The sequence below is a fragment of the Nomascus leucogenys genome, chromosome 7b, assembly GCF_006542625.1.
Source record: "Nomascus leucogenys isolate Asia chromosome 7b, Asia_NLE_v1, whole genome shotgun sequence".
Classification (NCBI taxonomy): Eukaryota; Metazoa; Chordata; class Mammalia; order Primates; family Hylobatidae; genus Nomascus; species Nomascus leucogenys.
Window position 1 is genome coordinate 90,969,782 of NC_044387.1, and position 27,811 is coordinate 90,997,592.

At 34.7% G+C, this 27,811-nt stretch overlaps 1 pseudogene across 1 annotated transcript; it reads right to left on the minus strand.

Moving 5' to 3' along the window:
* Window positions 1-1,307: 1,307 nt before the first annotated feature.
* Window positions 1,308-27,811, minus strand: LOC115835875 (annotated as a pseudogene). Its single transcript, XR_004030838.1, has 2 exons — window positions 27,706-27,811; window positions 1,308-2,090 (listed from the first exon to the last, which is right to left on the minus strand). The product of XR_004030838.1 is annotated as a heat shock protein HSP 90-alpha-like (transcript).

The following is a 27,811-nucleotide window of genomic DNA, read 5'->3' on the forward strand; positions in this document are numbered from 1 at the left end:
TCTTGGTATGATGGGGCCTGTGTTAAACAGCTAATTGAGCAAGGCCAAATCTTCCCTCTTCTTGTATCATGATATCTGCCTGTGTTTGTCGCAGTACTGGCTATCACAGACTGAAAGTATGGTGAACATGAAGTGATATTTTTAATAGAATTATAATAACAATTGTCATAACCCTATATGTTATAAAGGTATTTAAAAGACCTAGATATTGGAAGGCACTTTCAGAATATGAGTACTGAAAACCTCCTTAACAATTATTCCACCATTCTTAAACTTACACCTTTGTTTACATGAGAGCCTTGAAGAGCGAAAATGGTCCTGAGAAGGCTGGAAAATAATACTTTGTGCAAACTCGAGTTATTTGTCAATAACTTTTATAAGCAATTATATGAAATCAGCCCTGTTTTTTTTGCTATACATCTAAATTTCAGTTGCACATTTATGTATGAGTTTTGTTTCGCTGTTGGAATAAAACTGCTATGTTATTTAACTATTCAAAGAAAAATTTGAAGCTGAAATGTATGTAAGGGAAGATTAGAGTTTGAATCTACAGGCTTATTATGCCTAACTGAATGTATTTAGGCATTTGTACTCTATGGGCAATATTTTTGAGGAATATACTTGTATGCCTAGAAAATCTCAAGCAAGTGCGTGAAAAATTAACAGTCACAAAAATGCGAGTAACTCAGTTGAAAATTATTTAAAAATCAATAGCTTTCCTATCTGCCAGCAATAACCTCTTAGAAATGTATTAAAAAAGATTCTTAGTAATAAACATAGAAAATAGTTTAAACAACCTATAAATATCTTAACAAGAAATGTATAGGACTTGTATGAGGAAAGCTATACGCTATCACTAAGATACATAAAAGAAATTTAGTAAGCAGAGGTATTTTTTCCTAAAAGGCAAACTGAATATAATAAAAATTTTATTCCTTCTAAAATTAAGTATAAATATAAATACAATACAATTGCAATAAAAATTCCAGCTGAACTACTCCAAAATCTACTGCTAGAAATAATAGGTAAAAATAGCTAAGACATTTTTAAAAGAAGAAACATGATATGAGATTTGCATTAACAGATAATAAAATATCATACTGGCAATATTCAATCAAACTATATGTGGGTAAAATTCATTAAAGGTAAAGACAATTTTCTAATAATAATAGATTATTCAGTGTACTCCATTGGAATGACTAGTTGTATATAAGAAAAAATAAAATTGAAATGGAATGCAAAAATGACTTCACATTAGTTTCTGATAGAGACAATTCACTTTATTAAGAAAATAAGGAGCAGTACTGTCAATAAGATGTCAGTCTCCACTTCTGATAAGACAACTTTAAGATCCATTTCTGGTTTTCCTTCATTCTGGTGCGGTAGTCCTTGAGAGACACCACCTCATCACCAGAGGCAGATGTGTAGTACCTTAGCAGCTCTGAAAGCTTCTTCTGATTTTGAGAGTCTTCGTGTATTCCAAGCTTTATGTTTTTAGAGAACTGCTCATAGAACCTCTTGTAGTTCTCTTTATCTTCTGCCAGTTCAGTAAAGAGTTCTAAGCATTTTTTGACCAAATTCTTCCTGATAACTTTCAAAATTTTGCTTTGTTGCAACATCTTACGGGAAATATTTAGAGGGAGATCCTCCGAGTCTACCACCACTCTCTAATGAAGTTCAGATATTCAGGGATTAGCTCCTCACAGTTATCCATGATGAAAACTCTGTGTACATACAATTTGATGTTGTTCTTTTTCTTTCTGTTTTCAAACAGGTCAAAAGGAGCACATCATGGGAAAATAGAAGGGCTCTGTATTCCAACTGTCCTTCAACTGAAAAATGCTTCACTGACAAGTGATCTTCCCAGTCATTGGTCAAGCTCTTGTAGAATTCTCTGTACTCCTCATTAGTAATATCATCTGGATTTCTGGTCCAGATGGGCTTTGTTTTGTTGAGTTCTTCTGGATCGATGTACTTTTCCTTAATCTTCTTCTTCTTCTTCTTCTTCTTGTCACCATCCTTCTTTTCTTCTTCTTCCTCATCAGAACCAACATCTTCAATTTCAGGTTTGTCTTTGGATTCTTTCTCTTCTTTTGATGTTTAGAAAATTATTTGTTACATCTTGTAGGACCTACTTTTTGAACTTTTCATCCCCTGTAGTTGCCAATTCTGCATGTACTAGTCCTCTAGAAATAGGTTAAACTGAAGCAACCTGATGGAAGGAATTCTCCACAGGGCTTACTTTCCAAAGAAAAGTATTGTTTGGAGGAGCAAAGTTATAAGCCTACCTAAGCATATCATAAAGCTATTCAAAAATAACTCAGACCCAGTCTTGTGGATGGAAATGTAGTGCTCGAGTCACATTCTGCTTAAAGTTGTAACAAGTACAGATGAGTTAAAAGAAAAAAAAAGATCCATTTCTGATATAGTGAACTTGGAGAAGATGAAATGCCTCAGTGTGTTTGTTATTAACAAAAATAACAAAGATTAACAAGGACCCAAACTTCTAATAGGGCATTGGGCTTGTCAAAAAGCATGGCCTGTATTTCAGCCTCCACACTCTTCTGTCCCCCAAGACCCTTTTTAGCCAGGGAAATTTGTGTGGTGCATGTGAGCCCCGAGATGGGAGTAGTATTCACACAGACAGTCTGAAAGGCAACTTGGCATGTCACATGTATGTATGTTTTGTTTTTTAAACTTTCACTTACAGAAATGTATCCCTGAAAGATAACAGGACAAGTACAAAAATACGGAAACATTTTAAATAAGCAAACTATTATTAATAGGATGTTGGCATACCTAAGAAATATTGCAGGTTTGGTTCTAAACTGCTACAGTAAAGTGACCATTGCAGTAAAGCAAGTCACACACACATTTTTTTTGTTTTCCAGTGCATATAAAAGTTATGTCATACTATATTGTAGTTTATTAAGACATAATGCTATTATGTCTAAAAAACAATGTACATACCTTAATTAAAAATATATTTTTCCTAAAGAATGCTAACAATTGTCTGAGCCTTCAGGGAGTCGTCATCTTTTTGCTGGTGGAGAATCTTGCCTTGATGTTGATGGCTGCTTACCAATCTGGTTGGTGACTGCTGAAGATTGGGGTGGCTGTGGCAATTTCTTAAAATAAGACAACAATGAAGCTTGACACATTGACTCCTCCTTTTGCAAAAGACTTTTCTGTAGCATGCAGTGCTCTTTGACAGCATTTTATGCACTGTAAAACCTCTCTCAAAATTGGAGTCAGTTCTCTCAAAACTTGCTGCTGTTTTGTCAACTAAACTTATGTAATATTCTAAACCTTTGGTATCATTTTAATAATGTTCACAGCATCTTCACCAAAAGTGGATTCCATCTCAAGAAACCACTTTCTTTGCTCATCCATAAGAAGCAACTCCTCATCTATTCAGGTTCAATCATGAGATTGCAATGATTCAGTCACATCCTCAGTCTCTCCTAATTCTAGTTCTCTTGATATTTCCATCACATCTGCAGTTACTTCTTCCACTAAAGTCTTGAACCTGTCAAGGTTATCAGTGAGGGTTAGAATCAATTTCTTCAGTTAATATTTATGTTTTGACCTGCTCCTATGAATCTCAAATATTCTTTATGGCATCTAGAATCTTAAATCCTTTCCAGAAGATTTTCAATTTACTTTACTCAGGTCCATCAGAGGAATCACTATCTTTGGGAGCTACAGCCATATGAATTGTATTTATTATATAATAAGACTTGAAAGTCAAAATGATGCCTTGATCCATGGGCTGCAGAATAGATGTTGTGTTAGTAGGCATAAAAACAACATTCACCTACTTGTACATCTTCATCAGAGCTCTTGGTGACCAGGTGCATTATCAATGAACAGTAATATTTTGAAGGGAATCAAATTTTTCCTTCTGAGTAGTAGATCTCAACAATGGGTATAAAATATTCAGTGAACCATTCTGTTAATAGATGTGCCATCATCCAGGCTTTATTGTTTGATTTATAGAGCATAGGCAGAGTAGATTTAGTATAATTTTTAACCTTAGGATCTTTGAAACAGAAAGGGGCATTAGTTTCACCTTAAAGTTACCAATTGCATCAGCCTCCAATGAAAGAGTCAGACTATTCTTTGAAGCTTTGAAGCCAGGCATTGACTCATCCTCTTTAGCTATGAAAGTCCTAGGTGGTCTCTTTATTTTTTTTTAACCTTTATTTTAAGTTCAGGGATACATGTGCAGGTTTGTTACATAGGTAAACTTGGGTCATGAGAGTTTGTGGTACAGATTATTTCATCACCCAGGTATTGAGCTAGTATCTATCAGTTACTTTTCTGGATCCTCTGCCTCCTCCCACCCTCCATGCTCAGGTAGGTCCAAGTGTTTGTTGTTACCCACTGTGTGTCCATGTGTTCTCATCATTTAGCTCCCACTTATAAGTGAGAACAGGCAGGATTTGATTTTCTGATACTACATTAGTATTCTAAGGATAATGGCCTCTAGCTCCATCCATATTCCTGTAAAGACATGATCTTGTTCTTTTTTATGGCTGCATAGTATTCCATGGAGTGCCTCATTCTTTCAATAAAGGATATTTCATCTATATTGAAAATCTGTTGTTTAGTGTGGCCACCTTCATCGATGATCTTAGCTAGATCTTCTGGATCACTTGTTGCAGCTTCTCTGTCAGCAGTTGGTGCTTTACCTTACACTTTTTTGTTATGGAGTCAGCTTCTTTTCTTAAATCTCATGCACTGATTTCTGCTAGCTCCCAAATTTTCTTTTTCAGCTTCTTCACCTCTCTCAGCCTTCATAGAATGGAATAGAGTCAGGGCCTTACTGTGGATTAGGTTTTGGCTCAAGGGAATACTGCAGTTGTTTTGATCTTTTATCCAGACCACTAAAACTTTCTCCAACTCAGCAAAAAGGCTATTTCACTTTCTTATCATTTCTGTATTCACTTAAGTAGCAATTTTAATTTTCTTCAAGACCTTTTCCTTTACATTCATAACTTGGCTAAGTATTTGCTGCAAGAGCTTAGCTTTCGGCCTATTTTGCTTTTGAAATATCTTCCTCATTAAACTTAATCATTTCTAGCTTTTGATTTCAAGTGAGAGATCTGTAACTCTTCCTTTTATTTGAAAACCTAGAAGCCACTGTAGGGTTATTAACTGGCCTACTTACGATATTGTTGTATCTCAGGGAATAGGGAGGATCAAGGAGAAAGAAAGAGACGGGGAAACGGGCAGTTGGTGGAGCAGTCAGAACACACACAACATTTATCGGTTAGTTCGCTGTCTTATATGAGTGTCATTCATACTGCACCAAAACAGTTACGATAGTAACATCACAGATGACCATTCTAGATAAAATATAATGAAAAAGTTTGAAATATTGTGAGAATTACCAAAATGTGACTCAGAAACACAAAATGAGCACATGCTGTTGGAAAAGTGGTGCCAATAATCTTGCTTGATACAGGATTGCCACAAAACTTTAATTTGTAAAAAGTATAGTATCTGCAAAGTGCAATAAAGCAAAGTACAATAAAATAAGGTATGCCTGCATATACACATATAAAATAACTAATCAAAACTCTTTTTAAATGTTTAGCTAAAGTGATAGGCTAAAAAGCAGCATGTTTTTGGAATCATAATTTACATTTCTTCTACAAGCAATATTTAGCATTTATCTCTCAATGTTTATTGGCAGTTTGTACTTCTCTGATTTAACTCTTTATGTCCTTAGAACTTTATTTGTTCAGTTTTGTCATTTACTACATGTTTAAAATTTTTATGCTGGGGACATTTTATACTCAGAGAAAAGGCACCATTTTTTTAAGTCTACAAAGACTAAAAAAAAGTCATGAGATTTGTTTATTTTTGGAGATTTTCTCTATAATTAAATAATGAAAGTCAAGGCTGGAGATGTTAATTAAGCTTGCAATGTGCCTTAAATACCAAGCAGAGTAAATTGTACTTTATCACAGGGGCAATAGAGAGCAATTGAAAATTTTGAGGAGGAATGTAGTGAGATGAACACAGTATTTATTATTGTTTATTTGATAAAGCAAAAATGTGTAGAAAAGGCTCATAACTATCCTCTGCCCTTGTTACCATATGGTGACCTGCTGTTTTCTCCCAAATTTCTCTATTACATTTATGTTTCCCTGGTGTGAAAAAGACTTTCAGGTATAATTAAGAGTAATGGCCTAACACCAAGAAAATGGAAATTTGAGCTCCAGATTAGAAATTTTGCTGCAGGTAAGGGCATGAAAATGAGAAACAATTTTTAAAAAGTGATGAGAGAGGTGCTTGAATAATTTAAAATGAGATGGGTCAAATCCTGCTAAAAATAAAGTTTGCAGAATAATTGGGATGAGCAGCTGAAATTAGATTTTTCAAAATTTTTCTATGTCTGCAATTTGTGATTAACCTGCCATTAAAAAAGAACTATATCCTTTCTTGTAAAAAATAATATAAATTTGAAATAACCATTAATAGCTTTTAGTCTCTGCTCTTGATTTTTTTATCCAAAAATAAATAGAGCATAAAATAAAGCTTTTATAGGCTATTGTCCACTTTGCTTTTTCTACTTGCATCCTGAAAGTTGGAGGTGTAAGACATTTCAGTTCACTTCATTAGCCAACTCTTCCAGGAGGGCACTGTATGGGCTGCTGCAATTTCTGGTCTCATTTTTCAGATCATGACTGCCTATGTGTATTCCTGACAGTCTAGCCACCTCTGGGACAGTAACTGTAAATCATCAAAGACACACCATTAAGGGGTATGTAGTACCGGCTTGAAAAAGGGGAACACACTGAAAAATGGTGAAAGAAATAAACCCATTAATGTCCAGAAAATTTTTGGAGAAAGTAGTTCATTTTTTTTCTCTTCCTCAAGCACAAAGGGTTTCAAAGTTTGGAGGACGGGACTATTTGGAATAGAAACGTACAAACTCTAAAACCAAGGATGCTAAGGAATCATGACCTTAGTCTTGGGGAAAGGTTACCTTTTGGGGTTTTGGATGATGGAGGGTTTCTTGACTTTGGGATAGGTGCGAAGAAGCTTCGTGTAAGAAACACTTTTATTACTGATGCAAAAAATGTGGGGAACTCACTGCTTTACACTTGCTCTAGGGGGAAAGTTAAGGGGCCTGTGATCTCATTTAAATTCTTTTGGTCTGGTAATGGGCATAGAAAAATCATCTGGATTCTACGGGCAGCTTCTTGGTGATCCCTGAAGAAAACTAGTGACTGGCTGTGTTTTTGGCCCTTGAGGACAGCAGACAGTGGAAAGAGGGAAACGGACTCCTATACGTTTTAAAAAATTTATATCTTTTCTGGATTCAAATGACTTGCTTTATGAGGTAATACACTATTACTAAGAAATTACTCAGACAATATTGAACACATTTAAATTATCATTATTATTGAATATGACACAGCAAAGTTTCTAAAGACTCCAGAAATACTTTCTTCTTGAGTAATATTTATTTCTGGACCAAAAATATGATTGAGTACTCATAAATTCCTAGGTGTGTCAAAGTAAAAACGAAACTGCTCAAACAAGATAACATGACTCAAGCAGAAAGCAAATTAAAAATGCATTTATTGAGCTTTGCTTATATGAATACATTTAAAAAATTTACTGCTGACAATAATTCTGTCAGTAAAGGACTAATATTCTCATTTTAAAAATAAAAACCAGGAGACTCGCAGAGGTCAAGTGGCATCTAGGATACTGTTGGATGTGGGATTTCAACTTCTGACAATGATCCAGTGGTGTTTCCATTGTACTAGAAACTTATGTGTGAAATACACAAAGAATCTACAATATAGTCCACTGATTGTCATCTCAAACCTAAATTTTGGTGGGGTCAGAAGAATCCAAAGATCCTTTAATGCTAGTTCACAGCTGGGTGAGCAACTCTATTTTTATATATTTAACTTTAAATTTGTAACATTTTGTCAAAATATTTTAATTTTTATATCTAAAAATAATATTTGTACTTGTGGTCATTAATTGAACATCAGTAATTACATGTCAAAGTTGAGCTTTAATTAAGAATTTTGATTGGTTTACTTTGGGTAGATGGCATACTTGTACATGAATTGCATTTTATTCAATCACCATCTAACGTGATAATTTTCAGTAGGGCCAATGATGCTCATTTTCCCTGTAACAACACTCTAAGGCAGATTTGATTATTATAATTTCACATAATAAGAAATGAAGCACAAAATAGTTAAATGACTAGATTCACGCCACTAGTGACACAGTTCAAGCTGAAAGATGGTTTTATCGTAAATCAGATATTATTCACCTGGATGTCTTCAAGCTTCTCCTGAATTCCCAGGCTACATTTTGCTTTAATAACTAAACAGAATGGCTTGAATCCTATCTCATCTATTATGAGGAAGCTATATTCTTCTCAAATAATCCAGGTATTCTTTGGGTGTTTATGATTCTATGGTTACATCTTGCTTTGAACTCCTGATGACTCCAAATTCTTATCTCAATTGCCAGCTTCTGTCTACCACAGGCATTATTGAATATGAGGCATTAGTGTCTCACTGTGATGTGTTGTGATGTAGCGTCTCACTGTGATGTGTTGTGATGAACTATACTGGGTGTAGTTCTCCACCATACCCATCACAGAGAATATACTACTGGGCACCTTTTGCTTCAGAGGCATGGCATCTATCTTAAGCTTCTCTGTCCTGAGAACCTTTTCCTACATCCAACCTTTCCTTTTCTCTCTGTCCCAAAACCTGTCTCCCACATATAGAAAATAAATAATTACTCTTCTTATTTGTTATGTAAATAAAGTCTTTGAGTGGTCTCCTATTTAGCCTATATATACAATTATTTATTTTAAGTAAATGTATTAAGTTGTTTTTTCCTAAACATACAGGAGGTTCTCCCCTTATGAGGGATTCTGCCTGTAGAGTAGACATAGATTCAAATTTTATCTTTTTGTCATGTTGATATTGCCTTTGGGCAGCTAGAGGTTCCCTGATGGTCTTCTGGCTTGATTACAGTCTTCGTGGCTTACAAGTTTTGTTTCTAAACCAATGTCTATCCTTTTTGTCCTTAATAACAGAACTGATTTTGTGGAGGGGTAGAGGGTGAAGGGCTAGTAATGCACTCTCTTGAAATATTGTTCTCCTTGTGTGTCTTTAGCTGGTGGTAGGCATATGGAATACTCCTGGTCAAAATGCTCTCAGATCCAAGCACAGGGACCTCTGCTCTGGGTTCCACATTTCAGAGAGCCCAATGTATCACAAACAGATAAAAAATAAATGTATTAAAGAGCACAAGTGCCGCTGTCACTCAGGATCTGTCATTGAGCATGGACACATCCTAGACACCTGTTGTCCTGACCAATAACTCTTCAGGCCTCAGGAAGTGTGATATCCTTGTCCACATCTCATAGCATCTGTAGACAAAATAAAAACCTATTGTCCTCAAATACTGGGAAGTATTGTGGGTTATGCTGCTGCTGACTTTGGAGATGAACTTTGTGGTGAAGCCAGGGAGTTAGAACAGCAGGAGTGCTTAGATAAGAAAAAATGAATTTCAGTTAAATTGTTAAATCCTTCTCATATGGCATAAATGAAATCAATTCTTCCATGATAAAGTTTTGTTGAGTTTCTACTCCCTTGCTTCTTATTGTTCCTCTTGTTGTGATTCCAGAAGTAATTACTAATTAGTTCAGTATTTACAAAAGTTGCAGTTTTACGTATTAAAGAATGGACCCTAAATTTATAGTTGAATATCTAGATCTAGTAGTAATACGTGAAGCATAATAACAATTAATAGCACCACTGCATTAAAATTCCTGTCAGTAACTTTCATGATATCAAATTTGCAAAAATTTTGCATTTAAAAAATTTGAACTATTAGCAGCATCCCACACAAATAAATGCTCCTTTCTTCTTGAAACATTTATTTTTCTCTTTTGGATTTCCTCTCAGTTTTCTTCCTATCTCATTATTTATTTTCAATATTATTTTTCTTCTATTACTAGTTTCTGAATTTTGGCTACTGTTAGAGTTATTTTATGCTGTATATATAATCTGATTCTGTTGATTTTATCTAGTCTCATTACTTTAAGAATAATTGAGATAATACAGAGATCAGATTACAAAATCAGGCTTAAAAGAATCAAATACCTTACTATCAAAATTTACTAATAATTTTATAGATACATGTCATTCCAGTTTAGTTTGCCCTAAGAAATCCAAGAATGAATATATTGTGATAAAAGCATTTCTTAGATAAGTACTCTCTTAATAGCAACTTTGTACATTTATCAGAAGTGCAACTGTACATGTGTACAAGGAGATTTCCCAGGTAATGCCTTCTTTCTTTTCCCAAGGGGTGTGCTCTGATGAAAGGAAAGAATGGATTGCAAACCTGCTGCTAACCCCTCTCTCCCAGACTAATGTTTGTATGTTGATATTGATGTCGGTATATTGATGTTAATTCCTCCCACGTAAAATTTAGCTCTTTATGCTCAATTTATTTGGTCTAGGATATGGTAGGCACTGTCCTAGGTGCTGTATTGTCAAAGTAGATTAATACACAGTCTAAATCCTCATTTCTTCCTCATGAAGGTTATTTTCAATTTTATTGAAAATAAGTAGAGAGATGGCAGTAGAAAATAAGGCATTGAGCCACAATCCTAAATATGCATATTTAATTAACACTGGTGGTGCTTTGGGTTGAGGGGCATAGAAGCCACTCAATCTGTGGCACAAAATTACTTTGTATAAAAGACCAAATGGATTTACACTTTATATTTATCCTTGACTCGTGTTTAAATTAGGTAAATGATTTTGCAGTCTGTATTTTTGTTACTGATTTATCTCATTATTTTAAAGTTAATAAACTTGAATGTTTCTTCATAGTTAATTATTTCATAGTTCATTACATCTAGAACCAGGTGGTACAAAAGAAACTCAATAGATTTATCATAAAGTCCAGAGTCTAATCTAGTTTAGATATGAGAGAGACTCAAGGCACGATTCATCCTAAAGCAAATTCCTCCTTAGCCATGAGCCTGTGAAATCAAACAAGAATCTACTTCCAAAAACTAATTGTGGCATAGCCATAGGATAGACAAATGAAAGAAATAGGCAAGAACAAAGGAGTAACTGGTCCCAAGTGTGTCCAAAAGCCAACAGGACAAATGACATTAAATCTTAAGACTTCATAATAATCTTTTACTCTATGCCCTGCCCTCTGGCCATACTAGGGCCTCAGGCAGCCCTGCCCTCATGGCTTTGGTGGGCTCATTTTGTGCATCAGCTCTCATGGGTTGGAGTCTCATGCATGCAGCTCTCACAGGGTGGTGCTGCATGTGGGTGGCTCTACGGTTCTGGGTTTTCAAGGGCAGCATCACCCCTGTGACTCCACTAGGCATTGCCCTAATGGAGATTCTTTTAGGTAGTTTTTCCCTGTGCAGATTTCTTCCTGGGCTCTCAGGCTAGCAGATATAACCTTCAAAATATAGGTAGAGGTACCCATGCCTTCACAGCTCATGAACTCTATGCACTTGTAAAATTAGCACCGTATGGATACCACCCAATCTTACTTCTCGTGACCTCTAGTGCAGTGGACTGAGTTACACCTGGGCCTGTTTGATACACGACTGGGGCAGGCAGCTGAGGGGTCCTGTGCTGGGATGCAAGGAATAAAGGCTTGAAGTGGCCCTGGGCAACAAGCCCTCCAGTACTAATTTTTGTTATAGTGCATTTTGTGCTGCTATAACATAATACCACAGACTGGGTAATTTATAATAAAAAGAAATGTATTGGCCCACAATTATGGAAGCTGGGGTGCTGGTATCTGGCAAGAGCCTTCTTGCTGTATGATAAAAGGCAGAAGAGCAAATAGGGAGGGGGAAAGAGAAAGAAAAAGGGAGAGAGAGAGTAAAAAGAAACCAAACTTCCCCTTTTATAAGAATCCCACTCTGTGACAATGGCATTAATCCATTCATAAGGACAGCCCTGATGGCCTAAGTATCTCTTATTAGGCCACGCCTGTCAAGAGTGTTGCATTGGGGATTAAGTTTCCAACACACGTTTTTTTGGGGGGACCCATTTAAACCATAGCAATCATGTTTTCATTTTCTTTCTTTTATAATACTTCGACTTAGTGGAACCATGCAGACTCAAGAAGAAAATGCTCCTTCCAGGGCTAGGTAATTTCTAGAGATAGCAAATAACTTCCCTGCAAGCCCACCTTTCATACACAAACCAAGCAATTCAAAGTCCATGTTTCCAAACTCTTTTTTTTTTTTTTGTCAAACTTTCACACATCAATAGTCCCCCCACCCTAAATCACCCCAGGTCCAGGTATTGGGAAACTAGAGAACACTCCTGCAGCTCAGAGCCCACAAAAAGTTTTCAAATTATCCAATCTTAACCTTACTCAATGTATCTACCTTGCTTTGCCTGCTCCTCATGAAAGCTCCACTATAGGCTCTGGTCTGTGTTCCACTGATACTTGTTCTGTATCCTGACTGACCTTGCTAGTTGTCCATGTGGCCCTGTGTAATGTAATGTGCCCTCTTCTCTTGGGACCTGTGAGTAATGAAACTTCCTTCAGTTTAACCTCTCTGTGTCCTCACTCAATCACCTTTATAAATTAAACCTCAAGCACAATCACAACAGACTCTCACACATATCCCTCTATTAAAACAATTTTTAAAAGATAACTAGATATCATCTTGCAAGTGTTTCCAATAAAAAATGTTCAGCTCTCATATATCATCGTGTTTCTTCAAAGACCACTTTAGAAATATGGATTCTGGACCACAGCCTCACATACTCTCTTGATCTTCCTCTAGGCCACTTGTACCCATCCCCTTTGCTGGTTCTTACTGAACACCTTGACTTCTAAACTTCGAAATTTGAAAATTTGAAGTTTTCAGCACTTGGCTGTCTTATCTTTTCCACTTACACTCTTTCTAGTTGATTTTTATACTTTCAAGGCTTTAAAGTTCATCGCTACACTGATAAATTTATATCTCCAGGTCAGATCTCTCTCCTGAACGTCAGGCTTGTATATCAAATGCTGCACCCAGCATCACTTTGTAGTCTAAAAGACATTTCAAAGTAATATGTCCCAAAGTTAGGTTCTTAGAATTAATCATGTAATTATCTTTGATTATTTTCCCCTGCCTCACTTTCACACTGTCCATTAGTGAATTCTGGCTCTTCTTAAGAGAATAGCTAGAGTGATCACTTTAATACTGAAATCATGTCCCTCCTCACCCTCAGATATTTCCATGATTTCCCATTATACTCTGGGCACAAACACAGTTCTCTGCCATAGTTTTGTAAGGCCTTCCAGTACTGTTCTGATCATATTCTTCCAGTTTCCTTTCTCCCTCCTATCCATTGCTCTGGCCTTTTGCAGTTCCTTGAAACATGCCTCACACTTTCCTACTTTAGCACCTTGCTTTTGCATTGCCTAGAAAACTCCTCTTCTACACCCATGAGGCTCACTCTCTTCTATCCTTCAGACCTCTATTTTAATGTCACCAGTGAGTGAGGTCTTCCCTGGCCACTGTATATACAAGAACATGCCACCCTGACCCCAAAAGTCCCCGTTCAACTTGTTTCATATTTGTACATTTTATTTTGTTTCATTTATTACACTCAAATAAATGAAAATTATGTATTTATGAATGCACATGCATTTCATTTATTATACTTAAATAAATAAAAATAATTTCATTTATTAAACTTTTTAAAACTTTTAATTTGTTGAGTATGTCTTTCCGCCTATAGATCAATCTTTTCTGTCTAAATCATAAGCTCTGTGAAGTCAGGACATTTTGTTAAGTTTGTTTACATTATCCTTCTACCTAAGACAGTGCCTGATACATGGTTAGCAATATGGTTTGGCTCTGTGTTCTCACCCAAATCTCATCTTGAATTGTATCCCCACATGTCGATGGAAGGACCTGATGGGAGGTAATTAGATTAGGGATGCCGTTTTCCCTTTGAGGTTCTCATGATAGTGAGGGAGTTCTCATGAAATATGATGGTTTAAAAGTGGCAGTTTCCCCTGCCCCTCTCTCTTTCTCTCCTACTGCCATGTAAGACCTGCCTTGCTTCCCCTCCCTCTTTTGCCATAATTGTAAGTTTCCTGGGGCTTCTCCAGCCATGCCAAACTGTGATCAAATTAAACTTCTTTTTCTTTATAAATTAATGAGTCTCCGGTAGTATCTTTATAGCAGTGTGAGAATGGACTAGTACAGTTGGCATTCACAATGCATGTTTGCTGAATAACAAATGCATTAATTTTTAATTTAGTGAAATGCTATCATATAACAATTTTGTGAGTGAAAGATGGTGAAAAAATAAATTATTTGAAATCTGACAGTACAACTAATTTAGCTTTGGTGAGAGGAATTTCATCCAGCTATAATTTTTTTCTGTCTGAATCTAGATTTCTGATTTACTTTATATCCTTGTTTCCTATAGTGGTCTGATGGTAAGTAAAAAATCATATCTTACAGGTTATGAATAATAAAATGTAAATATGAGTCTTGCATATTTTAAATACATTTATTTTTCATTTTTAAATGTAAATAAAACACCTGTAGATTTCATTATTGATCTTGAATGCAAGGTTGTCTTGCAAAGGTTAAAAAAAGCTTATGATTCCAGTATATTAAATATCTAAAGACAACAGTTGAGCTCAAATACCATAGAATGGCTTTTAACTCAATGTCTGTAATTTGAAATATATTACTGTGCTAACTTCAAAGTAAAATAAATTATTCCTTACTTCTAAAATTTAAAAAAAATAAGTTTTGAATCAAAATTATGGTTAGATTTTTTGAAACTAAGCAGTTGAATTGCATTCAACATGACTATTTTTAATTATATGACCATCTTTTACAATTAGCTTTGGACGTATATGCAAGCTAGAGAACAGATTACTGCCCTGCAGCCCACCTTCCCAATGGATCTGAGTAGCTTAATATGTTACACATTTTATCCTCTCAGGAAAACGTTTCTTACTTTCAAGCTATAATTAACTTATTAATGATTGTTTACTGCATAAAACAAGCTAATCCTTCCAAATCCTCACATCCGCTGGTGAGGAGAGAGAAAGATGAATTTTGAATTTAACAGTGAGTTACAGCATTAACGTCAAAATTGCATTTTACTGTTTTCCATTCATAATTTAATTATTGCAACTGTACTTATTTTGCCACAGGTTTATTTGTTTTTCAAGAGAATAGAAAGAGTTTCTATGCCCAAGGATTTGATGAAAGTGAGAAGCTCATTATATGGCCAATTATTGTTCATAACCTGACAGCTTTGCAACAGTCTCCAAAAATCTGTCATTTTCTCATCACGGACAAGTTCTGTTCAACGAGCCCCTACAGCACAGGTTAAACTACTCGATTATTCTTAAAAAGTGTTTGACCTCATTCCTTGTACCCTGCAGGGGAAAAAATTTAACATTTAACCAACAGTGAGGAATCCTTGCTGAGGGTGAAAATATTCTTTTTTCCCTAGCTAGGTGTCTGCTCAGTTGAAACATGGTTGAAATATTCTAGTTTAGATTTAATAGCTATGAGGAAGTTTTGATTTTTTTTCTTGATCCTGTACTTTCCTGTGCTTCATAAATTCCTTGTAAAGGCTATTTTGATATTTTCTCTGAAGACTAAAAATATACTCAGTGTAGTCTAATCAGCAAAATATCCTCAACTACAATTACTTCAGTGGTTTATTGTTTTTCCAATATGCCAAAGACAGTATATGTACACAGGAGTATACAAAAATGTATATTAAGTATAAAAAAATAAAATTATCTACCATATACAAACCACATGTACCCACCACCTTGGCCAAGAAGCAAAACTTTACCCTTTAAATTTTATTCAAGCAGGCTTCTTGTATCTCTCTTGCTCTTCCCAGAGGTAATCACTTCTTGAAATTTGCAGCAGGTATTTCTTTGCTTTCTATTAGAGTCTTTGCCATCTTTATGAATCCATATCCAATTCTAATCAATACATTATTTAACTCTGTATATTTCAGGCATTATATAGAAGAAATCATAGCATATTTATTCTTCTATAGCTTGCTTTTTTGACCATTATTCTTTTAGGTCAACCATGTTACTACTTATGGTTACTTTTCAAATTTATTCATGGCTGCATAGTATTCCATTGAATACATGGACTATACACCATTAATCCTCAATAATTTTCATGGCTTTTTGTGTTTCCAGTTTTTGCCATTCTGACTGATGCTATTATAGAAATGCCTCTAATGTCTCCTGTACACGTGCAACATTTTCACTGGGGGCTTCTTCCTAGGACAGGACTGCTGAATAGTGAAGTGTATACATGCCCACTTATACCACATAGTGTAAACTATTTTCAAAGTCATTTATCTACACACTCAACAGCATATGAAAGTTCTAGTTGCTCCACATAATATTATGTGAAATTTTTTACAGTCAGTGTAAAATGATAGCTTATTGTTGCTTAATTTGCATTTTTACTTCAATTCTACTTAAATATATTCTCATATACATATATTATTTCTTCTGCAAAATTCCTTTTAATGTCTTTTGTTCACTTTTAGACATTTTAAATATATAATCTCCTATGGTTGTAATGATTTTTATCTGCTTCCTCTTAGAGAGACGTGTTAAAATCTTTTTTTTGTGACTTTGGATCTGTATGTTTCTGTGGTTCTTCCAATCTTTGTTTTACCTATTCAGAGACATTTTAGTATACCCAGACTTCATATCATTTTACTTCACGATGAATTATCAGCATTATGCAGAGACCTTAAATATATATAATAATGTTTTTACATTATGTAGTATACTTGTTTCTTCTTGGAAACCAATTTTAATTAATCATCATTGTTTGACATTATTATAGCTATGCTCGTCTTCTTTAATATTTGCCCCATATGTATATCTACATATCAAATCTTTACTTTCAACTCTTATCAACATATGCTTTTTATGTCTCTCTAAAACACAGTAAAACCCAATTTCATTTATATCTTTTAATCTTACCTGAAAATATGTTTTTAATGCTTAGTCCATTTACTTTTAATGATTAAAATAATTTGATTTATTCTTGTCTACTTAGTTTATAATTGTTTTCTTCCAATTTTTTACTGGTGTTTTTTCTCCTATTTTCTTCATTAGTTGAAATTAATGAGATTTTTTCTCATTCCATTTTGAAATTTGTCTGTACTTTGCCTACATTCTGTAAATATATTTCTGCTAAATATGGGATTCTTGACTGATTGATAGATTTTTTATTATTGGTGGTGTTTCAAAGAAGTAGCTGTCGGTTCTTTGTCACTATTTTGCAAGTAATATTTTCTCTCTGGATGCTTTTAAGATCTTTTGTTCATGGCTTTTCTATACTTTATGATATAGCTGCATGAGAATTTTATTTATTCTGATTTGGATTTCTTGGGCTTATTAAATACATTAATTGTATTCCTACACCAATTCTAAAATGTTCCCAGCTGCTCTTTTTAAATGTATTGCCTCTGCAACATTTACTGTATTCTCACATTCTGAGATTTTTGAATGGGAACATATTAAACTCTTTTATTCTACCTTTCATAACTCTTAGTTTCATTTTTCCATGGTTACCTTGTTGTTCTCTATATGCATAATCATTTCTTTAGTTCCATATTTCAATTAATAATTTTCTATTTACATGGCTCTTTAACAGTGATAAGTAGTTTAATTTCAATTACACATTTCCATTTCTAGAAAAGATTTTATTTTATTTTTTCAAGTTTACTTGCTATTTACTTATTTTTCAAAACTCTCTTTTATGTCTTGAAACATAATAAACATTCTTATTTTATATTATGTATCTGATGATTCTGGTATCTGATGATTCTCATATCTGATGTTTTTGTGAGTCTAGATTTGCTCATTGTCACTTCTGCTGGCTTTGGCTAGCATTGCAGTGTCCTTCCATATTTGATTTTTGAGGGCAGTAAGGGATGTAGTTTCTTTGGAACTTTATCTGTAAAAATTATTTGAAAACTGTTGCAAAGGTGAGTGCATCCAGAAAGCATATGCTCTACCAAGCCAAAAATACTAGGAAAATAACTCTTAAGTTAACCTTTTGATTGCAACTCAATGTGAATTAGTTCACAAGCCCATGTGTAGAAAAACTTAAGGTTTCAAACTTTTGAGAGAAATTTTTTTTCTCCTCTATTAAGCATAAGCTTCAAGGCTGACAGTTTACCATGTAGACCTTTTGGGACAGGGATTTAATAATAGATGTATCAGTAGATAGATAGATAGATAGATAGATAGATAGATAGATAGATAGACAGACAGATAGATAGACAGATAATTTGTTATAGAAACTGGCTCACGTGATTATGGAGGCTGAGAAGTCCCACCAACTATCTGCTATTTGGAAAACCAGGAAAGTGGTGCAATTCAGTAGAGTCCTAGGGTTTGCGGACCACAGACATGTGTGTGTCAGGGGAGTGGAGATGGACACTGGTGTTAAGCCAAAGGCCCAAGAACCAAGAGCTCTGATATCTGAGGGCAGGAGACGAATTTCTCAGCTCAAGGAGAGGGAGAGAGAATTCGCCCTTCCTGGCCTTTTTGATGTGTTCATGTCTGCCATCAACAGATTGGATGACTCCAGCCCACGTTGGTGAGAGCAGAGCTGCTTTATTGCGTCCACTTTTTCAAATGCTAGTCTCCTACAGGAACACCCTCACAGACACCCAGGAATAATGATTTACCAGTTATATGGGCATTCCTTGACCTATTATTTTTCTGTCTCAGGGCCCTGGGAGGTCAGAAAACTGATGCTCAAGTTTGCCGAGTTTTGGAAAATGCCCACAAGCTCAAGGGCAACATCAGGTATTCCATTTTCCTCTCTAGATATTTGCCTTCACTCATTCCCTGTCTTGACTATTCCTCACTGTATTGCCATCTCATGCATACAGTCATAATGCTTTACATATTTTTATCTGTACATTTTGTTATTTTTATGAGGAAATTAAGTTTTTTTGTCGTTTTTTGAGATGGAGTCTTGCTCTGTCGCCAGGCTGGAATTCAGTGGCACGATCTCAGCTCTCTGCAACTTTTGCCTCCCGGGATCAAGTGATCCCCCTGCCTCAGCCTCCCGAGTAGCTGGGATTACAAGCACACGCCGCCATGCCCAGCTAATTTTTGTATTTTTAGTAGAGACAGGGTTTCACCATGTTGGCCAGGGTTGTCTCAATCTCCTGACCTCGTGATCGGCCCACCTTGGACTCCTGGGATTACAGGCATGAGCCATTGTGCCCAGCTGGAAATTAAGTTTTATATGGCTAGAAATGAACTTCTTTAGTGATTAATTTTAAATCTTCTATTTATCTTTAATCTGTTTATTGCTTAGGGTATGCTAATATAACTAATGCATGGGATTTTAAGAGTTTGCCAGTAAACCCAAATGACCGAATCTCAAGTCTTGAAGTTAGTCTTGATTGGTATTAATAATATTAAAAGTGAAAGAAAGTAAAAAGAGAACTACTGTTTTCTGAATCAGAAACTGTGTACCTTCTTTTGAAGGTTATGTGATTTTCCAATAATTAAAACTGATGTAATTACTTTTATATGGATAACTAAAGAATTGACCCATGAGATATGTGTGATACATGTAAGTAAAATTCTAAGAAGGTAATAAGAATGGGATAAAAAAATGTAACAGTAGCATGCCCAAACAAAAAGGGCCTTATTCAGACCTCTAGGATAACAGTCCTCTACCTGTTTAACACCAGGGACTGGTTTTGTGGTAGACAATTTTTCCATGGACCAGGCAGGGAGGGGAGAGGGGATGGTTTGGGGATGAAACTGTTCCACCTCAGATCATCAGGCATTAGTTAGATTCTCATAAGAAGCGCACAACCTAGATGCTTCACATACACAGTTCACAATAGGGTTTAGGCTCCTGTGAGAATCTAATGTCACTGGGCTCCATGGCTCATGCCTGTAATCCCAGCACTTTGGGAGGCCGAGGCGGGAGGATCACTTAAGGCAAGGAGTTTGAGACCAGCCTGGTCAACATGGCAAAACCTCATCTTTACTACAAATACAAAAATTAGCTTGGTGTAGTGATGCAGGCCTGTAATCCCAGCTACTCGGGTGGCTGTGGCCTGAGAATCGCTTGAACCTGGGAGGTGGAGGTTGTAGTAAGCCGAGATCGCGCCACTGCACTCCAGCCTGGCAATGAAATGAGACCAAAAAAAAAAAAAAAAAAGAGAGATTGAGAGAGAGAGAGAATGTGACGCTGCTGATCTGACACTGACAGGAGGCGGAGCTCAGGCAGTAATGCTCACTTACCTGCCACTCATCTCCTGCTGTGTAGGTGGGTTCCAAGACTGGTACCTGTGGGTGGCTTGGGGTTGGGAACTCCTGCTCTAGGGCAATAGTCACCAAATTAGTCTCACGGTAGGAAGGACACACTAGTCTGTTGAGTTGTTCCATTTTAGATTCTTTTTATTAGGTAGGTGCAAAAATAATTGTGGTTCTTGCCATTAAGTTTAATGGCCCAAACTGCAATTTCTTTTGCACCAACCTACTAATATCCTAACTAATAATTAGAAGTTATTTGGACTCCGAAATCATATGGAAAATGAATAGTAAGAAGATACTAAGATGTTAATTTAAATAACGTATACCAATACAACAAAATATACGTAAGGTATGTGTATGACCATAATGGAGTTTCAGGTCTTTAATTCTAGTCCCTTCTAAAAAGTGCATTGTGCAGGTCATAACTAGGAATTTTGATCAGGTAAATGCAGCTATCCTGCATTTATCTCCCTCTGCAGGCGAGTTCTGTTCCCTACCAGTCTTCTCTGGCCCTGGCTGGTGTGCATCCTATTTCAATCTGGCTATTTTATTCTTTCATGAAGACATGTATATTAATTAAAAAGAATCTGGTGACTCTGTCTGCAATTACAAACGTTTGGACTTTGTAATATCAATGACAATGACTTTTACAAATTTACTCTTCTCTTCTGATCCTCGTTGCCCATGTCTGTATGGTTCACTTCCCTGTCTGTCACTGAGCCTTCTGTAGTTGCATGCTAAATTTCAGAAATGCTTTTACTCAGGAGGTTTTCATTGGTTTCATAAATTTTTAGAATTTTTATGTTGAAGATAGCCTTATAATGACTATTTACATGTCAAAAAATAAAGGTCTTTGAAAATGTTTTCTCAATTTTTGAATATGATGTTCTTTGAAGTGATTAGTTTATTAGACTTCCAAGTGACCATAGCTTTTCTATGTCTTGATTGAGAAAATACAGAATAATTGCAACTTCCTATCTAGTAACTCACAAATAACTTGATATTTTATTAAACAATTGAGAATGTTTACATGAAAAATGGTAGAGTATGAAAAACATTATTTTTTTCTGATCTCCTTGGGATGTTTTATGGATGTTGAATTCAAGAACATTAAATAAAATGAACCTATAATTATTTAAAGTGTTCATGGCCCAAACTTTTAGAACAATTGTTCTGTGTTTATCTCCTAGATCACAGTGTTAAAAGGCTGACAACGGGAAAGATTGCACTTTTTCTCTTTTATTATATCTACTGGACAGCATTTTTTTTTGTTTGCTGCTAATAATAGAAACCAGATCTCGATAACTAAACAGGACATACAATTATTGTAATAGTTGTGAATATATCTCAGATCAACAGGAAGGCTGGACAAAACAGAAATCTGGACCTCAATATGTTCACACCATAAAGCAGCTGGGATCTCCCCTCCTCCCTGGCAGGTTTCAGATATGCAATGCTGACATTTCCCCTCTGCCATCTCTGCCATCACTGCTGTCCCTGCTAATAGTAACCTCCCAAGATTCATTCTTAAGGGAGTATGTAGTTTTACTAGGAAGACATAACTTAACAATAGGTACCGTTAGAGGGAACCTTGAGATAAAATACACCAAATCTTAAAATATGTGTTTAGACAATATAAGAGATCAGTAAAAGATATATTATAGTTAAATTATTATCATTGAGAAAAATTCATGGAAGAGATAGTTTCACTATTGGCTTTGATTACATCCAGTTCATTTCATGCTGACTGCTCATTGGAAAATTCTTTTTTAAATTTTTTTTAATTGAAAACTATACATTATGTATTTATGGTGTACAACACGATGCTTTCATATATGTATACATTGTGAAATGGCTAAGTTCAGGAGGTTTTCGTTGGTTTCATAAATTGTTTTTTATATTTCCGTCCTTTGACTAACATCTCCTCAATCTCTCACCTCTAGCATCTGTTAACCATCATATAACTCTCTGCATGAGTCTGACTTTTTTAATACTCCACATATAAGTGATTTCACTCAGTATTTGTCTTTCTGTGCCTGGCTAATTTCACTTAACGTAATGTTCTCCAGTTCATCCATGTTATTGTAAATGACAGGATTTCCTTGTGTTTTAGGGCTGAATAGTGTTCCACTGTGTGTATGTGTGTATACAAATCAGTTTCTTTATCCATACATCTATTCATGGATACTTAGGTTAACTCCGTATCTTGGCTATTGTGAGTAATACTGCAATGAACATGGGAGTGCAGACATCTCTTTAACATACTGATTTCACTTTCTTTGGATATATAGCCAGTAGTGGGTTTACTAGACTATATGTTAGTTCTGTTCTTCTTATTGGGGGACCTCCACATTGTTTTCCATAATGATTGTAGTAATTTGCATTCCCAGCAACCGTATACAAGGGTTCCCTTTTCTTTGCATCCTTCTGAATCATAAATCATAAAATCATCTTATTTTATGATAGCCATTCTAATAGGTGATAGGTGATATCTCATTGTGGTTTGAATTTGTGTTTCCCTGGTAATTAATGGTGTCGAGCACCATTTTACATACCTATTAGCCTTTTGCATATCTTCTTTTGAGAAAAGTTTATTCGGGTCCTTTCCCTATTATTTTTAATTGAGTTATCTGTTTTCTTACTAATGAATTGTTTGAGTGCCTTACATATTTTGGAAATTAACCCCTTACCAGATGTATGGTTTGCAATTATATTCTTCCATTCAGTACATTGTCTCATAACTCTGTTGATTGTTTCCTTTGCTGTGCAGAAGATTTTTAGTTTGAAGTAATCCCATCTGTTTATTTTGACTTTTGTTGCCTGTGCTTTTGGGGTCAGATACAAAAAATCATTGATCGGATCAATGTTGTGGAGTTTACCCCATATGTTTTCTTCTAGTAGTTATATCGTTTCAGGTATTATATTAAAGTTATTAATCCATTTTGAGTTGAGTATTATATACAGTGTGATACGAGGGTCTAATTTCATTCTGCCAGTGGATATCCAGTTTTTCTAGCACATGTATTGAAGAGACTGTCCTTTTCCCATTGTGTGTTTCTGTCATCTTTGTCAAAAATCAGTTGACCATAGTTGTGTGTATTTCTGGGCTATCTATTCATTCAAATAATATAATGCCTTTCTTCATTTTGCTCAAAACTGCCTTGGCTATTCAGGGTCTTTTTGGTTCCATATAAATTTTAGGCCTGTTTTTTATATTTCTGTGAAAAATGTCATTGGAATCTTGATAGGAATTGTATTGAATCTGTAGATAGTTTGGGGTATTAGAGACATTTTCAACAATATTGATTCTTCCAATTCATGAATCCACTTATTTGTATATCCTTCAATTTCTTCCATCAATGATTCACAATTTTCGGTGTACAGATATTTCACTTCCTTGGTTAAACTTATTCCAACATATTTTACTATTTTTTGCGGCTTTGGAAATAGGGTTGTCTTCTCTATTTCTTTCCTGATATTTTAATGTTAGTGTATAGAAATGCTGCTGAATTTTTAATGTTGATTTTTTTCTGCAACTTTACTATATTGGTTTATGAGTTCTAACAATTTTTGGTAGGGTCTTTAGATTTTTCTTTATGTAAGATTATGTCATCCTCAAACAGGTGACATTTTATTTCTTTCTTTCTGATTTTCTGCTTTTTGTTTTTGTCTCTTGCCTAATTTCTTTGGCTAGATGTGCCATATTATGTTGAATAGAAGTGATGAAAGTCAACATTCTTTTCTTGCTACTGATCTTAGATAAAAAGCTTTACGTTTTTCACCATTAAGTATGATGTTATTGTGAGCTAGTCATGTATGACCTTTACTATGTTATGTTACCTTCTTTCTATACCTAGTTTAAGTATTCTTATCAAGAAACAGTATTGAATACTGTGAAATGCTTTTTCTGCATCTATTGAGATGATCTTGCAGTTTTTCCTCCATTCTGTTAATGAGCTGTATAACATTTAGTGATACATATGTTGACCCATCATTGCCTTTGAGAAATAAATCCTACTTAATCATGGTATATGACCCTTTTTATGTGCCGTTGAGTTTGATTTGCTAGTGTTTTGTTGAGAATCCTTGTATCTACGTTCATCAGGGATATTGACTTGTAATTTTCTGGGTTTTTTTTTTTTTTGTAGTGTTTTGTGTGGCTGTGGCATCAGGGTAATGCTGGCTTCATAAAATACATTTTTAAGTATTTCCTGTTTAATTTTTTGAAAGTGAGAAAAATTGGTACCAGTTCTTCCTTAAATATTTGATAAAATTAGGCAGTGAAGCCATGATTTTCTGGGCATTTCTTTGTGAGGAGGTTTTTTGATTACTGATTCAATCTCCTTACTTGTTAAGGAGAAGTTGGCCTAAACAGATTTTTATTTCTTGATTATTTAATCTTGATAAGTTGTCTAGGAATTTATTCATTTTCTGGTTATCCACTTTATTGACATATAATTGTCATAGTAGTCTCTTATGATCCCATGTGTTTCTGAGATGTCCATTGTAATGTCACCTTTTTCATTTCTGATTTTATTTTGAGTTCTTTTTTCTTTGTTAGTCTAGTTAAAGACTTGTCAATTTTGTTAGTCTTTTCAAAAAATCAACTCTCATTTCATTGATATTTTTTGTTGTTTTTCATACTCTGTTTCATTTATACTTAATATTTTCTTCCTTTTATTAACTTTGGACTTAGTTTACTATTTTTCTAGTTCTTTGAGTTCTAACGATATACTGTTTATTTGGGTTCTTTCTTATTTTTTTATGTAGATGTTTATTTTTATAAACTTCCCTCTACTAATTGCTTTTACTGCATTCCATAAGTTTTGGTGTGCTGCATGCCCATTTTCATTTGTATCAACATTTTAAAAATTTTCTTTAAATTGCTTCATTGATCCATTTTTTTAAAGGAGCATGGTGTTGCATTTGCACACATGTCAATTTTTCAAAATTTCTACCTTTTTGATATCCGGTTTCATATAATTGTGGTCAAAATAGATACTTGATATTATTTCAATCTTCTTAAATTTGTTAAGATTTGCTTTGTGGCCTAACATATGATCTATCCTGGAGAATGTCCCATGTGTGTTTGAGAAGAATAGTATTCTGCTGCTGTTGGATGGAATATTCTGTACATGTTTGTTAGGTTCATGTTTGTAGCTCAGTATCAATGTTGCCTTATTGATTTTCTGCCTGTATTATCTGTCCATTGTTAAAAGTTGGTTATGAAAATCTCATACTATTATTGTCTTGTGAGTTAACTCTCCTTTCAGATCTATAAATATTTGCTTTATATATTTAGGTGCTCCACTGTTGGATGTATATATATTTACAGTTGTTTTATCCTCTTTATGAATTGACCACTTTATCACTATATAATGACCCTCTTTGTCTCTTTGTATGGTTTTGTCTTGAAGTCCATTGTATTAGGTAAATATATAGCTAGCCCTGTTTCCTCTTTGTTGTTGTTTGCATGGAATATTTTTATTTTATCACTTTGCTTTCAATCTATGTGTGTTTTTAAAGGTAATGTGAGTGTCTTGTAGGCAGTGTATAGTTGGGTCTTGTTTCTTTATCCATTCAGCCATGCTCTGTCTTTTGACTGGGGGATTTAATCTATTCACATTCTAGGTAATTATGGACATTTCAAGATTGACTATTGCCATTTGGTTGATTTCTTTTTCTGGTTGTTTTGTAAATTTTTTGTTCCTTTCTTTCTTACTTGCTATGTTTCTTTGTGATTAGACATCTTTATCTAGAGGGTTGCTTTAATTTCTTTCTTTTTGTCTTTTTTTTTTAAATCTACCATAGGCTTTTGCTTTATGATAACAATGAGGCTTACCTAAAACATCTTATTGTTATAACGGCTATTTTAAGCTGGTAACAACTTAACTTTCATTGCATAAAATTACTCTACACTTCTACCTCCATATATTTTATGTTTTAAATATTAAAATTTACATCCTTTTTGTTGTATATCCCTTAATAAATTATTATAGCTATTATTACTGTTAAAAGCTTTGTTTTTAACCTTCATTCTAACAATATAAGTGAATTATACATCACCATTACACTATCAGAGTATTCTGTATTTGTGTACTTACTTTGACCAGTGAGTTTTATACTTTCATATATTTTTGTGTTACTAGTTGATATCCTTTTCTTTCAGATTGAATAACTCTCTTTAGCATTTTCTGTAAGACAGGTCTGGTAGCAGTGAATCCCTTATTTATTGTTTGTCTAGGGAAATCTTTATATCTACTTCATTTCTAAGGAATAGCATTGCAGAGTATAGTATTCTTGGTTAGAATATTTTTTTCTTATTTTATATCAACACTTTGAATAGGTGACTACTGAGAAGTCTACTGCCAGGCATATTAGCAGTCCTATACCTGCAATTTGCTTCTTTTTCCTTGTTACTTTTAGAAAGTTCTCTTGATTTTTGATGATTTGAATATACTATGTCTTGTTGTAGTCATACTTGAATTGATTCTGATTGGAGAGTTCCGACCTTCCTGTACCTGGATATTTTTAACTTTCTCCAAATTTGGAAAGTTTTCTGCTATTATTTCTTTAAATAAGCTTTTCACCTTTTACCACTTTCTTTTTCTTCTTTGAACTCCTATAACTTGAATAATAGCTCTTTGATGCTTTCCTATAAATCCCATAAGCTTTCTTTATTCCTTTTTATTCTTTTCCTTTTTCCTCCTCTAACTATATTTTCAAATAATCTGTCTTGTAGTTAACAGATTTATTCTGCTTGATCAATTCTGCTGTTTATGCTATTACATTTTTATTTCATTTATTGTATTTTTTAGCACCAGAATTTTTTTTTTTTTTTTAAATTTCAGTCTATTTAATTTCTAATTTTGGTCACTCATTGTTTTCCTTATTTCATTGAATTATTTCTCATATTTTCTAGACATTTGCTAAGCTTCCTTAATTATTTTGAATTCATTGTCAGTAAGTTTATACATACCTATTTTGGGGGGCTCAGATACTGTGGGATTTTTGTGTTGTTTTGGTGTTATATCTTTTGGGTTTTTCATATTGTTTATTTTGTTGTTGCTTTAAGTTGATGTCTGCACATTTGGTAGAGCGATCACCTCTTGCAGACTTTACAGGGTAGGTTTTCTGTGGAAATGTCTTTCTGTGAGGGTATGCAAGGACACTTACTTGGTGAGATATGGTGGTTTTGGCACCAATGAAGGTGCCAGCTGTTAGTCTCTGTGCAGCACTGATAATGTTGATATTGATAAAGATTGGAAAGTGGCTGATGTTATGAATGTCAGCAATGGCAGTGACGGGTTTTAAGGTCTTTGGTGGCCATACCTGCTAAGATTGCCAGAATCTCTCTTGGCACTGAATCTGGCCTGTTGGCTTGCTTGCAGTGGTGGTTGCACTGGTGTTTGATAAGTGATGTCGATGGAGTAGCCAT